Source organism: Chlorocebus sabaeus, chromosome 20 (genome assembly GCF_047675955.1).
Source record: "Chlorocebus sabaeus isolate Y175 chromosome 20, mChlSab1.0.hap1, whole genome shotgun sequence".
In the NCBI taxonomy this organism is placed as follows: domain Eukaryota; kingdom Metazoa; phylum Chordata; class Mammalia; order Primates; family Cercopithecidae; genus Chlorocebus; species Chlorocebus sabaeus.
Genome location: NC_132923.1, coordinates 14,542,766 through 14,559,644, shown reverse-complemented (window position 1 = coordinate 14,559,644; position 16,879 = coordinate 14,542,766). Strand labels below are relative to the sequence as shown.

Here is a 16,879-nt window from a genome sequence, read left to right as displayed (position 1 = left end):
GAAGGTTCCTTTTGGAGTTGATTTCCAGTCTTACTCCACTGTGGTCTGAGAGAGTGTTTGATATAATTTCAATTTTCTTAAATTTATTGAGGCTCATTTTATGTCCTATCATATTGTCTGTCTTGGAGAAAGTTCCATGCACTGTTGAATAGAATGTGTATTCTGCAGTTGTTGGATGAAACGTTCTGTATATATCTGTTAAGTCCACTTATTCCAAGGTATAGTTTAAATCCATTGTTTCTTTGTTGACTTTCTGTCTTGATGACCTGTCTAGTGCTGTCAGTGGAGTATTGAATTCCCCCACTATTATTGTGTTGCTGTCTATTTCATTTCTTAGTTCTATTAGTAATTGTTTTATAAATTTGGGAGCTCCAGTGTTAGGTGCATATATGTTTAGGATTGTGATATTCTCCTGTTGGACAAAGCCTTTTACCATCATATAATGTCCCTCTTTGCCTCTTTTAACTGCTGTTACTTTAAAGTTTGTTTTGTCTGATGTAAGAATAGCTACCCCTGCTCACTTTTGGTGTCCGTTTGCAAGAGATGCCTTTTTCTACCCCTTTGCTTTAAGTGTATGTGAGTCCTTATTTATTAGGTGAGGCTCCTAAAGGCAGCAGATAGTTCATTGGTGAGTTCTTATCCATTCTGTGGTTCTGTATCTTTCAAGTGAAGCATTTAGGGCATTTACATTCAATGTTAGTATTGAGATGTGAGGTACGATTCCATTCTTCATGCTATTTGTTGCCTGTGTACTTTGTTTTGTTTTTTGTTTTTACTTTTTAACTTGTATTTTTGTCTCATAGGTCCTGTGTGATTTATGCTTTATAGAGTTTCTGTTTTGATGTGTCTCCAGGATTTATTTCTTTCAAGATTTAGAGCTCCTTTTAGAGGTTCTTTTTTATTTTTTTCTTTTGAGACAGAGTCTCACTCTATCGCCCAGGCTGGAGTACAGTGGTGTGATCTCGGCTCACTGCAAGCTCCGCCTCCCGAGTTCACATTCTCCTGCCTCAGCTTCTGGAGTAGCTGGGACTACAGGCACCTGCCACCAAGCCCGACTAATTTTTTGTATTTTTAGTAGAGATGGGGTTTCACCATGTTAGCCAGGATGGTCTCAATCTCCTAACCTCGTGATCCTCCCGCCTCAGCCTCCCAAAATGCTGGGATTGCAGGCATGAGCCACCATGCCCGGGCAGCAGTTCTTATAATGGTGGCTTGGTAGTGGTGAATTCTCTCAGCATTTGTCTGGAAAAGACTGTATCTTTCCTTTATATATGATGCTTGGTTCTTGGCTGATAATTGTTTTGTTTGAGGAGGCTGAAGATAAGGCCCCGATCCCTTCTAGCTTGTAGGGTTTCTGCTGAGAAATTTGCTGTTAATCTAATAGGTTTTCCTTTATAGGTCACCTGGTGCTTCTGTGTCACAGCTTTTAAGATTCTTTTCTTCATCTTAACTTTGGATAACCTGATAAAAATGTGCCTAGGTGATGATCTTTTTGCAATGAATTTCCCAGGTGTACTTTGTGCTTCTTGTATTTGGATGTCTAGGTCTGTAGCAAGGCTGGGGAAGTTTTCCCCCATTATTCCCCCAAATATGTTTTCCAAGTTTTTAGAATTCTCTTCTTTCTCAGGAACACCGATTGTTTTTAGGTTTGGTCATTTAACATAATCCCAGACTGCTTGGAGACTTTATTCATATTTTCTTATTCTTTTTTCTTTGCCTTTGTTGGATTGGGTTAATTTGAAGACCTTGTCTTCAAGCTCTGAATTTCTTTCTTCTACTTGTTCAATTCTATCGCTGAGACTTTCCAGAGCATTTTACATTTCTATAAGTGTGTCCAATGTTTCCTTATGTTTTCACTGTTTTCTCTTTAAGCTGTCTATTTCCTTGAATATTTCTCCCTTCACTTCTTGTATCGTTTTTTGGATTTCCTTGCATTGAGCTTCACCTTTCTCTGGTGACTCGCTGATTAGCTTAATAACTAACCTCCTGATTTCTTTTTCAGGGAAATCAGGGATTTCTTCTTGGTTTAGATCCATTGCTGGTGAACTAGTGTGATTTTTTGGGGGGTGTTAAAGAGCCTTGTTTTGTCATATTACCAGAGTTGGTTTTCTGGTTCCTTCTCATTTGGGCAGCCTCTGTCAGAGGGAAGGTCTAGGGCTGAAGGCTGTTGTTCAGATTCTTTTTGTCCCACAGGGTATTCCCTCGATGTAGTACTCTCCCCCTTTTCCTATAAATGTGGCTTCCTGTGAGCTGAACTACAGTGATTGTTATCTCTCTTCTGGGTCTAGTCACCCAATAAGTCTACCTGGCTCTGGGTTGGTACTGGGGGTTGTCTGCACAGAGTTCTGTGATGTGAACCATCAATGGTCTCTCAGCCATGGATATCAGCGCCTGTTCCAGTGGAGGTGGCAATGGGGGGTGCAATGGACTCTGTGAGGGTTCTTAGCTTTATGGTTTAATGCTCTATTATTGTGCTGACTGGCCTCCTGCCGGGAGGTGGCACTTTCCAGAGAGCATCAACTGTGATAGTATGGAGAGGAACAAGCAGTGGACAGGTCCCTTTAACTCCCAAGATTATACGCCCTTTGTCTCCTGCTACCAGGGTGGGTAGGGAAGGACCATCAGGTGGGGGCAGGGCTAGGTGTGTCTGAGCTCAGACACTCCTTGGGCGGGTCTTGCTGCAGCTGCTGTGGGGGATGGGGGTGAGGTTCCCAGATCAATGGAGTTGTGTACCTAGGAGGATTATTAGGAGGATTATGGCAGCCTCTGCTGAATCATGCAGGTTGTCACCGAAGTGGGGCAAGCTGGCAGTCACAGGCCTCACCCAGATTCCACACAAACTGAGGGGCCAGTCTCACTCCCACCATGACCCCACTAAGAACTCTGAGTCTGTTTCCAGGCAGTGGGTGAGCCAGGCTTGAGAACTTGCCACAGGCTATCCACCTCCCAGTTGCAAAAGAAAAGGGCTTGGTTATTCCCTGACCTGTGGAGTCTGCACACCGGATTTGCACCCTCCCCCCCTTTCCCCCCTCCCCCCCACCCCCAGTTCTGGCCAGGAGGCTTCTTGCCCTATTCAAATTGTTACAAAGTTCAGCTGGAGACTTCCTTCTCCCTGTGGAGAAGGAAATGTTGAATCTGGGACATCGCTTCAGTCTGCTGAAATCTTTCTAAATCCTGATCTTGTCATCCAACCCTCTCAGCAAATTTGATCAGTATATTCTATGAATCCATCCATGTCATTAATAAAAATGTTAACTGGGACCCTGCAGCAAATGACCAGAGACCTCCCATAAAGTTGACACAGATTCATTCATCATCCGTCTTCACATGTGATTGTTCAACCAGTTACATATCTACTTAACTGTTCTGAGCTCACAGGTCTATATCCTGCTGAAACTCACTAGCCCAGTAACCCCATCAGCAAAGGAAATGGGTTTAGTCTGGCATAATTTGTTTCAAGTGAGTTCCTGTTATTTTATGAAGGTTCCTCTGGCAGGATGGATCCTAAACCCACATTACTTCTGCTGATGGTGTCTGTACCTAAGCTGGGAGTTGTGGTAACATAATAAATCATCTATAATCACTTGCAGAACCCTAAGAAGCCAGGATTCCCAATTACCTACCCAATACAAAACAAAAAATACATATATGCAAAAGACCAGCCTAAAGTAAAACGGCAAAGTTTTTCCTTGGCTCTCTGACACGTTGCTCTCAGCCTTCCTCTATTGCACCATATCCTTTCTTTCCTACCCCATATAAATCCTGTGACCCCGTGAGACCCTCTGATTTCCCAAGGCTCCCCACCTTCGTACTTTATTTCATTCCTGCCCTCCCTGAAATGCTCTAAGCTCCAAAATGAACCCTTCCTGACCTCCTCCCTCCATTCTATTTTCTTAATGTACTGGTCTCAGATAGATAAGAAAAAAAACAACTGGACTGTAAGAATTCACACTAAAGTATGAATGATGAATTACCCTGCAAGAATGCAGGTATTTGTTAAATACGAGCAGAGTTAACCCCAAATAAGGTCTACTTAGTGGAATTACAAGCCCTGTGATAAAATCTGGGTGGAAAATTGCAAACAGAATTTGGCATTTCTTTTGCTGGGGGGCTTTTGTATTAGTCAAGGTTCTTGGATATAAGCAACAGAAACTTTCCCTGATTATCTTAATCAGAAATGAGATTGGAAAAGATGTCAGGTGTGTATACTCAGAACTGATAAGGAGGCTTGGAAGTCAGACAGAACCCAAGAAAGACTGGGCAGCTGAAACCTCATGTAGATCACACAACAAAAACATGCTGTCTAGAAAGCTGTGGCAGGCTCCACTGCTAATGGACCTTGACTCATACTGGACTCTAAATACTGAATCCCTAGGCACCTGACTCTCTCCTGCTTTAAACATTTTCAACTGTTCCTAAAATTCAAAGACCAGGCCCAAAGTGTCCATTGGTCAAGACTGGGCTGCATAGCCACTCCTCAGTACCAGGGAACAAGAGAAGAGTATTTTCTGTTCTTTGGCTTTCTTAATGAGAGAGTAATCCTCCTCACTCTTCCTCCTTCTTTTAGGATTCAGAAGTAGATTATCCAAGAGCATGAGAAATGTCTAGTATAACTCCTAGAGCTCCTTAAATTTTACGTGTACTTTTACTGAGAGTCTGATCCTGCATCTACCCCTTCTAGAGCCATTTGTGGGGGTTGGGGTGAGCTTGCCACCTTCAAGAGTCATTATGGTAGACAACTGAGTACTGTATCTGTTTCTCGGTGGGTAGACCTAGGCAAACCTGTCCCCAGAGTCCGAGGAAGCCTCTCAGCTGCTAAAGAAAGAGGCTAACAAATCCAGTGTCTTAGAAAGAACAGTTATTTAATAGGAACTTAACAAACAGAAGCCATGTCTATGTCTCAGGCAGTGGCGTGACAAGATGGATGATCCTGCGCCATTACCCCCCAGACTGGGTATTTGTATACTGTAGAAGAGGGGCGCACGTGCTTCAGAGGGAATGGGTAGGAATTTGCCATAAGAGCAGAATTTACAGTAAGTAGGAACTTACCCGTAAGGAACAAACCAAAAATCTTAGAGGCCTTCCCAGAAGAGGGGTCAATCAGAAGCCAAATGGCGAGTCAGCATCAAAGATAGAATTGCTTTGGCCTCCATAGTATCACCTCACACGTATCCCAAGCTCGGCAGCCAGGATCTTGACAAACTTTTTAAAAAAACTGTTGGAATATGACACACATACAGAAAAGTGCACAGATCGTAAGTGCACTTTCACAAAGCAAAGTGAAATTTCACAAAGCAAACCTATCTTCTGAAGAAATATTACCAGCACCCCAGGCGCCTCCCATCTATGTCAGTTACTACCTTCCCAAGGTGACCACTACCCTGGCACCTGGCACAGTTGATTTTTTTCTTTGCTTTCAAATTCTGAAAAATTGAATTGTATGGCATTTTCTCTTTTAGGGCTCGGTTCTTTCACTCAACATTCTGTTTGTGAGAGACATCCACATTGTATGTGGCTGTATTTGACCAACCACTTTAGAAAGATTGCTGTTGCACTAGCCGGCTGTCCCCAGGGGGCCTGGGATTTACTGACAATCATATACTGAGGTCAGCTCGGAAACAAAACTCTAGACATTTGTTAGATTCACAAGAAATTTGGCCAACCATGATTAGTTCTAGTGAACTTGAATATCACCCTTTTCTTATCCTGTGCTAAAACTAGGGAATTCTGAGTAATAATAGTAGGGATACAGATATAAGGAATCCCTCAGATTTACAAATGTGTCTCAAATGAGCTTAAAATGCTCTAAAATGTGTCCTCTTGGTTCCTAAAAATGCTTGCACCAGAAACAAAATTCAACTTCCCAATAATTAAAGGACTTCATATTTGAAGTTTAGGGAGTTCTGGCCTTGTGACAGACAAGAACTCACCATTCACCTGGACATGCCCAAGTGAGTCATCTGTGTCCAGTGCAGTGGTCTCTAAACACATGGGTCATTTGGGATAAACTGGTAGTAGAGGAATCATGGTAATGAGTGGAAAGTTACTGGTACAACTAGAGATAATGAAACTGGTTTACAAAGAGGCTGCTGATGGAGACAAGGGGATGCATTAAGGGAGGGGCAGGCAGGACAAGGAATGCTAGATAATCAGACTAAAATATTTAAGCTCTTTCAAAAATGTTCTCCGGAAAAGCGATCTCCTTGGAGAAACAGGTTGAAGATTAAAATGCACCTCCCTGGGGGCACCCGCAGTTATACGATAGTGCACTTGTGGGGTAGAGGGATCTGCAGGTGAGAAGCCAGAGGGAGGAAGACAGGGCTAGCAGGGCTTTATGAGGAGGCAGCATTCCTGGTTCTCAGCTGTTTGTTCTGTAAATGGAAGGAGCAAGTACTTTGCATTCCATAGGTGTCTGTGGATAAAGCCATCACTTTGCAAACCTCTGTTCTTAACTCAAACCAAGAGGACAAAGAGCAGTTGCTGCATGTCTGCAAGCTGAGTAGTTTGAAGTTAGTGAAGAAGACAGTGAGATGACAGTAGTCAGAGGGGAGTCAGAAGTCTGGTGCTGCTGGGGACCAAAGAAGCCATGAGGGGTCACACCTTGGTTCAGTGGGCTAGCCTTTCTCCAGGCGAATGTATCTGTTTGTCTCTGCTTCTTATCTTCAGCCCAGCCCCAGACTCAACGTCCTTTATGGCTCTAGATGGTGATAGAGAAGGTGAGGCAAACAGGCAAAGCAGAAGGAGAAGAAGCAGAGAGAAGAAAGTGTCTGAGCCAAGAAGGAAAAGTTGAAAGAAGGCCAAGATGAGGGAGAGAAAGGATTGTGGGAAGGGAGCGGGGAGGAGCATCTTAGTCCTGTGTTGACAATTCCCCCAAAACCCATGAATTTCCCCACGGTGTGAGTGGGAGATGAGGTGAAGCCATGAAAAGACATGGAGGGAAAAGCAGGGAGAGGCTCTAGTGGGCTGGGAGCTAAAGCCCTGCTTCACACTGCACTGCAGCGTTCACTCACATTTGCCTTGTCACTCACTCTTAGCCTACTGAGAATTTTTTAAAACGAAACTTGATATTCAAAGTTAAGCACTTTTCAAGTCAGGTCAAGAGTCTCAACAATTATGTGCATCTGCATATATGAGGCACTGTTGTAAGTTTCAGGAGATATGAAAATGAGACTAAAGAATGTCCTACCAAGGAGTGTAAGACAGATGATGTTAAGGGCCACAGGAGGGTAGATATTAAATAATATGCTGAGAGTCAGCAAGGGGAAAGAACTCACCCAGTTGAAGGAGCCAGAGAAGCCTACCAAGAGGAAGGCATACTTAAAAAGAGCACTGAAAGATAAGGAATGGAATAAGTATTCCAAGTAGAAGGAAACACCTCGGCTAGGCGAAGGGGCTCATGCTTATAATCCCAGTGCTTTGGGAGGCTGAGGCAGGACTGATTGAGCCTGGGAGTTTGAGGCTGCAATGATCACACCACTGTACTCCAGCCTGTGCGACAGAGTAAAACCTTGTCACTAAAAAATGAAAATAAAGAAGGAAATACCTTAAACCAAGACCCACAAATAAAAAAGTACTGGGCATGTTTTCAATATGACTGATGCTACTGTGTAGTCAAAGGTATACGGAGATGAGGCTAGAAGGAAGAGAAGCCATATTATAAAGGCATTTGAATGTCAGAGTTTGGATTTTACCTTGTAGGTAAACAGGAACCACTGAAAACTTTTCTGCAGGGAAGTTCTATGACCAAGTAGCATTTTAAGAATAATCTGGCAGCAATATATGTAAGTAAACATCATGACAAGGATTGAAGTAAAGGAATCCCATTAGAAGGCTACTAGAATAGTCTAGGGGGAGTAATAACCTAAACTAGGTGTGTGTGTGTGTGTGTGTGTGTGTGTGTATTGCTCTATTGCTCAGGCTGGAGCACAGTGGCATGATCATAGCTCCATAATCTTGGATTCATGAGCTCAAGCAATTCTCCCAGCTCAGCCTCCCAAAGTGCTAGGAGTACAAGATGAGCCATTGTGGCCAACCCAGATACATATATTTTTAAATGTTTCATTGATGAAACTTACAGAACTTAGTTATTGATTGGATGTAGTTGATACAGGAAAGGAAGTCTTGACTCCAAGGTGTGTGTCCAGAGCTGATAGAAGTGTAATGGTGCCATTAACACAAATTTTAAAATCAGAAAAAAGCTCAGAAGTGTACAGGGAGGGTAGGTCTTAGTTTTGGGATGTATTGAAATGTCAGTAGAATATGTAGAGAAAATGTCTAGCCAGTAGTTAAAATACAGAGAGTAAATGATTTGTGACTGAATATATAGACATAATGACTAGCTTCATAGTAATAGGAGTAGTAAAAATCACACAAAAAAATTGTAATGCTGAGTGTTCAGTCCCTGAGCAAGGAGTGGGATAGTTTAAGGGAGGGGCTGTCACCATCCTTGCTGTCAAGTTAAACTGTTAACTAAATTCCCCCCAGTGCTAGCTTGGCTTATGCCCAGGAATGATCAAAGATAGCTTGGAGATCAGAAGCAAGAAGAGTCAACTACGTCAGGTTTCTCTTAATGTTATAATTATGAAAAGGTGGTCTCACAGGGACTTTGGATGAGAGAGTTTCTTTTTTTTTTTTGAGATGGAGTCTCACTCTGTTGCTCAGGCTGGAGTACAGTGGCGTGGTCTCGGCTCACTGTAACCTCTGCCTCCCAGGTTCAGGCGATTCTCCTGCCTCAGCCTCCCAAGCAGCTGGGATTACAGGCGAGCAACACCATGTCTGGCTAATTTTTGTATTTTTTGTAGAGACAGGGTTTCGCCATGCTGGCCAGGCTGGTCTCAAACTGCTGACCTCAAGTGATCCGCCCACTTCGACCTCCCAAAGTGCTGGGATTCAAGGCATGAGCCACTGTGCCCGGCCATGACGAGAGTGTTTCTAGTTGAGGGGCATTCACTGCCTGGTTGTGGAATGTTAACTGAAACTACCTCTATCACTGAAGGACATAAGATGATCCTGATACCTGAAATACCCATACTGTCTAGGATGGTGTCAGATAAACATGTTAATGAGAATGGCAGTTCCCAGAGTTCCATACTTAAATGGCAATGGTTTATATAGGATCATGCTACCTGGGGAATGCCAGAAGGAGAGACTCACAGGCACGGATCCTCTTTTTCCCTAAAACTGACTCTAGAACTGCGTGAGGAGCTGCCAGATTCCATGGTTCCCAATAAACAGTTCCCTCACTGACAAAAAGCTATTGGATTTGTGGATGGCAGTTTCAAAGTGAAAGGCCCACCTCTAGTTTGGAAGGCTGCTCCTCTGATCATTTATCAGAATGAGCCTCCAGGCCCCACCCAGACTCCTGGAGCTGGTGGGGCAGAGCCTGCTGAGGAACCAGTTCTTGGCCATCTTCACCCTGGAGGAGCTGCCCAAAGAGGTCTTCTGTCTGCTGCTCACGGAGGCCTTCAGCAGGAGATGCTGTGAGATTCTAAAGGCCGTGGCACTGGCCTGGCCCTTCCCCCGCCTCCCTCTGGGGTCCCTGGTGAAGACACTTCATCTGGAGACCTTGTGAGCTGTGCTGAAGGGACTTGATATGCTGGCCAGAAGGTTCGCCCCAGGAGGTGAAAACTTCAAGTGCTGGATTTGCGGGATGTTCATGAGAATTTCTGGACCATATGGTCTGGAGCCAGGGCCCTGTCCTGCTCCCCAGAGGCCTTAAGTAAGAGGCAGGCAGTGCAGGACTGTCCAAGGACAGGAGAGCACCAGCCCTTGAAGGTGTTCATAGACCTCTACGTAAAGGAAAAGACCCTGGATGAATGTCTACGCTACCTCTGTGGGTGGATCCACTACAGAAGAGGTTTAGTACACCTGTGTTGTAGTAAGGTACAGAATTACTCAATGCCCATTTCAAATTTCAGAAATTTATTGGGAAAGGTATACCCAGACAGCAGTATCCATGAGTTGGAAGTCTGGAAAAAGTGCTCACTGAATAGAACAGGAAAGTTTGCCCCTTACCTGAGCCAGATGAGCAGTCTTCACAGACTCTTTTTAGCCTTCGGTTATGGGTGTGAGTTATACATGCGCGGCCAACAGCAGTTCATTCCTGACTTGGACTCTCCATTCATATGCCTGGAACCCCCAGATGCTTTATATAAGAAAGGTCAATAATATTAAAGAGCACCTGGAGCACCTGCTCAGATGCCTCAAGAACCTCTTGGAGGCCTTTACATTCTGTCATGCTTACCTAGCTGATCGGGACATGCAGTGTCAGTACCCAAGCCTCAGTCAACTAAAGTAGCTTCATCTGATTCATATCGTAGTGTGGACCACCAATCTTGAGCCCCTTGGAGCTCTGCTAGAGAAAGCTGCTGCTACTCTCGAGACCCTCATCTTAGAGGACTGTCGGATCCAGGACTCCCAACTCCGGGTCATCCTGCCTGCCCTGAGCCGCTGCTCCCAGCTCACCACCTTCTACTTTCACGGAAATGAGACCTCCGTGAATGCTCTGAATGTCGTATTGCGTCACATAGGCGGGCTGAGCAAGTTAAGACTGGAGACAGATCCTGCCCCTCTGGACAGTCTTGACAACAGGGGTCATGTCAGTTGGGAGATCCTCGTCCCAATTCGGGCTGAGCTGATGTGTACACTCAGGGAAGTAAGACAGCCCAAGAGGATCTTCTTTGGTGCCGCCCCCTGCCCTTCCTGTGGCTCATGGCCATCTGAGAAACTGGAGCTTCATCTTTGCTCCTAGGGAAGACCTGGTTAGTGGGGTGGATAAGCTGTGTCCCAGACACTTGGGCACTAAACTCTAGGACATAGGTACATTTTTTTTCTTTTTTTTATGAGACAGAGTTTCACTCTGTCACTCGGACTGAAGTGCAGTGGCACAATCTCAGCTCACTGCAACCTACACCTCCAAGGTTCAAGTGATTCTCCTGCTTCAGCCTCCCGAGTAGCTGGTGTTACGGGCATGTGCCATCATGCCCAACTAATTTTTTTATTTTTAGTAGAGACAGGGTTTCACAATGTCGGCGAGGCTGGCCTCGAACTCCTGACCCCGCCTCTGCCTTCCACAGTGCCAGGTTTACAGGCATGAGCAGCCAGGCATGGTCAGGTGCATCTTAAAGGAAGCACAGAACGGGTGTGTTTCAGGCACGTGCTCACTGTGAGTAGAAAAACAAAGGTGACTAAGCAGGGGGCAGTACTGGGTGAAAATGCTGACTTGGCGTCAATGAGGCCTTCAGGGACCTGTGTCCTAGAGTCAGAAATAGAACCTGAAGTTCTAGAGTGATGCAGGAGTTATCTCCACAAGGATAATTATTTAAAAATGTCAAAAATAAATGGAACCTGAATGGAAAAAAAAATTGTAATTCTAACACATAGCTGAGACAAGGACTTAGGCTAAGATAATTAGGCTAATGTATATATATATATAATTTTTTTAAAAGCCCTATAAATTAAATGTTGTTTGTCTTTATCTGTTTTGCATTGCTAGAACAGAATATCTGAGACTGAATATAAAGAAAAGAGGCTTATTTGGTTCACAATTCTGGGAGCTGGGAGGTCCGAGATTGGACAGCTGCATCTGTTGAGGGCCTCAGGCTGCTTCCACTCATGACTGTAAGTGGAAGGGGACAGGCATGTGCAAAGAGGTCACATGGCAAGAGAGGAAGCAAGAGAGAGAAACTGAGGAAGCCAGACTCTAAAAGCCCACTCTCACCAGAACTAATCCATCCCCACAAGAGGAAGAACTGACTCACCCCCACAGAGGGCATTAATCTATATATGAGAGAGCTGCCCCTATGACCCAAACCTCCCAATAGATCCCACCTCCCAACACTGCCACATTGGGAATCAAATTCCAACACGAGTTTGGGCAGGGACAAACCACATCCAAACTATAGTACTGTTACTACCCATGCTTAGAGATGAACAGAACTAGGTTAGAGAGATTAGGTAAACGAGGATATGAAGCCAGGTATTCTGATTCCCAAAGACTGCACTCTTGGCCACCATGCTTTACTGCATCTGTAAGGGCTGTTTTGACAGCTAGTGTGCAGAGAACACGTGAGTGGTGGGGAAGTGGACGCAGTGGGCAATGGAATGAAAAAGAACAAGAGAACAGAAGGCAGCAATGGCAGGACACAGGGGAACAGATAGAAGACCTAAGCAAATGTGTAAGTCTGGGAAGATCCTGAAGAGAAGCCTAAGAAAGGCTAATTGGCACAGAAGGACCCAGGAGGAAGTTGGAAGGGATGGAATTAGAAGGCCTAGGAAGGAGTTCGCCTGGTCAAAGAAAAGAGAGACTTTTCTGGAACAAAGAAGGAGCAAGGGGAAATTACCAAGGAATTCCGAGGAGAAGCTGAGAGATCTTAGGTAGGTAGCTGTCATGGTCAAATTTTATCCCCAAAAAGATGTTGAAGTCCTAACCTCCAGTATCTATGAATGGGTCCTTATTTGGAAATGGGGTGTCTGCTGTTGATCAAGTCAACATGAGGCCAGTGGGTTGGGCCCTAATCCAATATGACTGTATCCTTATAAAAAGGGGAAAAATGGGCACTAAGACAGAGATGTGGGGAGAATGCCATGTGAACCTGAAGGCAGAGATCAAGATGATATGCCTACAAGCCAAGGAATACCAAATATTGAAATTGTTTTTTTTTGTTTTTTTTTTTTTCTTTTTTGAGACAGAGTCTTGCTCTGTTGCCCAGGCTGGAGGGCAGTGGCATGATTTTGGTTCACTGCAACCTCCATCTCCCAGGTTCAAGCAATTTTCCTGCCTCAGCCTCTCAAGTAGCTGGGATTATAGGCACCCGCCAAAACACCGAGCTAATTTTTTTTTTTAATTATTTTTTTTTAATTTTTTTTTAAATTTATTTATTATTATTAAGCTAATTTTTGTATTTTTTTAGTAGAGACAGGGATTCACCATGTTGGTCAGGTTGGTGCTGAACTCCTGAACTCAAGTGATCCACCCGCCTCAGCCTCCCAAAGTGCTGGGATTACAGGCATAAGCCACGGCGCCTGGCCCAGATACTGCATTTGAAATGCGATATTGAGAAGACATCCAGAAGCTAGAAGAGAGGCATGGAACAGATTCTCCCTCACAGCCCACAGAGGGAACACCTTTATCTTGGGCTTCTGGCCTCCAGAACTGTGACAAAAAATTTCTGTTGCTTAAGTTACCCACTTTGTGGCACTTTTTATTATGGCAGCCCTAGCAAACTAATACAGTGACCTTGACTTTCTCAAGAAATAGGCAACTTGTTCCCCATATCACATAGCTTCTGTAAACAAAGACTTCTGGCCCAGTCCAGGGCCAACCCAGGTGTGGTTGGTGGAGATAATATTATAAGTGCAGCACTTGGGCCAGAGCTTAGGAGAAATCAAATGGGAAAAGTCTTTTTCCCTTCTCCCTCCAGGGCCTCAAACAGCAACTGATTTCCTCATCCAGCTTGACCCTCCAAGGTGTCCTGGGAACAGGGTGCAGGAGTGCAAGGTGGGCACGCTCCCTGAACTGAGCTGTAAGGAACCTGGCTTGCTTTGGTCAAGGATAGGCCGAGGTAAACATTCAGAGTGACTCAGCAAGTTTAGAGCGCAGGCGTATAACTCCACTTGTTGTCATAGCCATGTAGACATAACATAGAGAAGCTCACCACCACAGCCATAACATAGGGAAGGCTCATCACTTGGCTCTAAGTCACTATTGTCTATAAAAGGTATAATTGCTTTGCCAACACTGTAGAGGCACACTGATGCCCAGAGAAAGAGAGCCAAAGTTGTCCGTCTTTGCAGATGGACAGAGGGGAGCCAGGACACAGCTTGGCTCACTCATGTCCAGATAGGGAAAGAGTTAAGCTGCTGACCCTGAAGGCAAGGGAGAGCCGACCACACAGCTGTGTGTGGGAACCACTGAACTAACCAGCTGAGACAGGGTGGACAGTGTGAGAAAGTTGTTGATGAGAGTTGATGCTGAATAAAATCATCTTTCACCTGCCTACAGCCCCCCAAGTGTTCTTTCTGCTCATCCGCCCACCCCCTTCAGACTGCAACATGACATTTGGCATAGTCGTGAACCTGACATAAGCATAACTGAGGCAGGCAGATGTAAGGCCTGAGTGTGCAAAGGGTCTCTCTAGGGTGGAATTTACACCTATGACCAGGGCACTGGTACATCTAGCTCACCCTGGATGTCACCATTAGCATAGCTCACTTGGCATTTGAGGTTACATTAGATCCCTTAAAGTATTGTTGTGATGCTGGCATTTTTTTTTTTTTTTTTTTTTCATTGAGGAGAAAAAGGAGGAATTCATTTTTATTTTCACAAGGTCTCCAGAAGCCTGGGTTGGTGCAGATGGGCACATGCAGCTGACATTGAATCCTGTGGGAGGGTGGGAAGGAGCCCCAGTGGGGATGACACGCCCCCGGCCCCCACTTAGCTTTCACTCCTATCTCGGTGGTCTATGAGTCTTTTGTCCCCCGTAGCCCTACTGGTCAGGGACTGTGTCTCATTCTTTTTGATGGCCCCACAGTGCCTAACCTAACACCTGACACATAGTCACTCCCCAATGAATATAGAGCAGTGGCTCAATAGCTTCTTCAATATTAGAACAATAATGAATGTTTCCATGTTTCCCATTCCAAAAGCAGATTTAGAACACTGACACCCATTTAGAAGCAGGATCGAAGCCCACAGCATAAGGTCTATTCTGACACTATTGATACCACCTATTCCAGCACACCACCTTCCAAGGTCAAAAGTGACTGTTTCCCTCCATTTCCCAGCTGTCCTGCCTGGGAAAAACAGGATTGGAACAGAACAGGAAGTATTAAGTAGGAAAACACTAGAAGTTAGAATTGTAAAATGTAGTAACACACTAGAAGCCTGAAGACTCCTTAAACAGGCCTGACGGAAAGCTGGGGAGGAGGAGGGACAATTGTGAAAGAGAACAAAACACCAGGCGCTTGAAAAACTTTGGTTCCCTGACTAATCAGTGGAGTCAAATAGAAAGACAGCCCAAGAGAGGAGCACATTGCGGGTAAAGTGGAAACGGAAACCAGGCCATTAAAAATATATAAAGAAGAGCCTTGCAAGGAAGTCTGTAATCTATAACAAAGACACATAACCCTGAACCTAAAATAAAAGTTTGAAAAAAAAAAAAAAGACATGTGAAAGAGAGAAAGCCAGCTAAGGACTCACTAACAGAAACGACACCTCAGGTGCAGATAGCACTTTATAAGGTGCTTTCATGTGTAACAACATAGAGAGTAAGGTAGGAGTTCGTATTTCCACTTTATAGAGTGGGGAGCTGAAGTTCAGAGAGGGTATATAATTTAGGTACAGTCACACAGCTGGTAAGTGGCAGAGCCTGTTCTCTAGCACTCAGAATGGAAGAGGATTCAGTGAATAGGCTGAAAGAATTCTTTCTCTTCGTCTCACCAAGGGAGGTGGTAAATTTGTCACTAAAATAGACAAATAAATGTGTTTTCCTTACCATGCAGCAGCAGCACAGCGTGTCTAAGGCACGGTTTCTGGAGTCCAACAGACCTAGGCTCCAGCCGTAGCTCTTCTCCCTACCAATGAGAGACCATGAACAAGCTGTTTAATCTCTCGAAACTTAATTTCCACAACTGAAAGATAGGAATAATACTAGAGTTATTCTGAGGGGGAAAAACATGATGATGTCTGTAATAAAATTGCTAATATTTATAAAGTGCTTAATTTTTTGAACAATAATGTGTTTTCTATTGAAAACGTACAGTAAATTTTAAACTTTTCAGAAGGAAAATCATAACTCACTGAAGAGAATGCTCCTTTTGCCCCCAGTACACCTAAGGAAAGTCTGTATCAGGCAGTTCCACCATCAAAATACCACTGTGGTCTCCAAACATTAAAAGCAGAATTACTAGGGGTGGGCTGAAGCTACCACCTGACCTTACCTGTGTACCGTCTCCTGCAGTCACCACATTACCATGTGAAGTCACAACTAGCATTCGTTCCACAGATGAGGAAACTGAGGCCAACAGAGATTGAGTCACTTACCCAAGATCAGGGCAAATTTGCATTCAGGTTGATCTGACTCCCAATCCTATGTTCTAAATTAATGGATTTCCTGAATCAGTAATGTTCTTTAAAATTTTGGAACTTATATAGAGTTCCAATATTTGTGACAGGTTAGAATATAATTTCTAACTCTCCAAAAGTCATCTCTGATTATTCATATATATATTTATTCAATAAATGTTCATTGGTGTCTACTATAGTCCAGAAACTGTCTTGGGGGCTGCGACACTGAACAAAGCCAATCCTCTTCCTCATGCCATTATCAATTATCATGTTTATACCAAAACAATGTTAAATGATGAATTATTATGAAAACATGGGAAATAGTAATACCATACATAGATAATAATAATTCCAAACATGGAAACAGTAATCTGAAACATAAGAAAAAGTTTTAGAAATAATACCAAACATAGGAAAAATATCAAATGTAGAAAATATACCAAACACAGGAAAGAAAGATGTTTTAAAAGATAGGAAGACACAAAAAAGTACAAGATCAATTTTTATTTTATGATACTCAGTGTATTTACTATAATTGTTTACCAGTTTGGAGATTAATATTCAACAGTGTAATAAGTGGAGTTTAGTAGTTCAACTTGTTTTAGCGCCTCCTTTCAAATCAGTCTCTATAGAAAATTGTTTCTTATATACCTATATGGCCATAAAAAGGGAAAAAAGGAAATAAATTTCTTTTTTATTTTTTGAGACGGAGTCTTGCTCTGTTGCCCAGGCTGGAGTGCAGTGGCCGGATCTCAGCTCACTGCAGGCTCCACCGTCCGGGTTCACACCATTCTCCTGCCTCAGCCTCCCGTG

The 16,879-nt window shown here is 43.9% G+C and overlaps 1 pseudogene; it reads left to right on the top strand.

The window, feature by feature from the left end:
- The first annotated feature begins 9,166 nt into the window (after window positions 1–9,166).
- Window positions 9,167–10,750, top strand: LOC103247249 (PRAME family member 17 pseudogene; annotated as a pseudogene).
- Window positions 10,751–16,879: the final 6,129 nt, after the last annotated feature.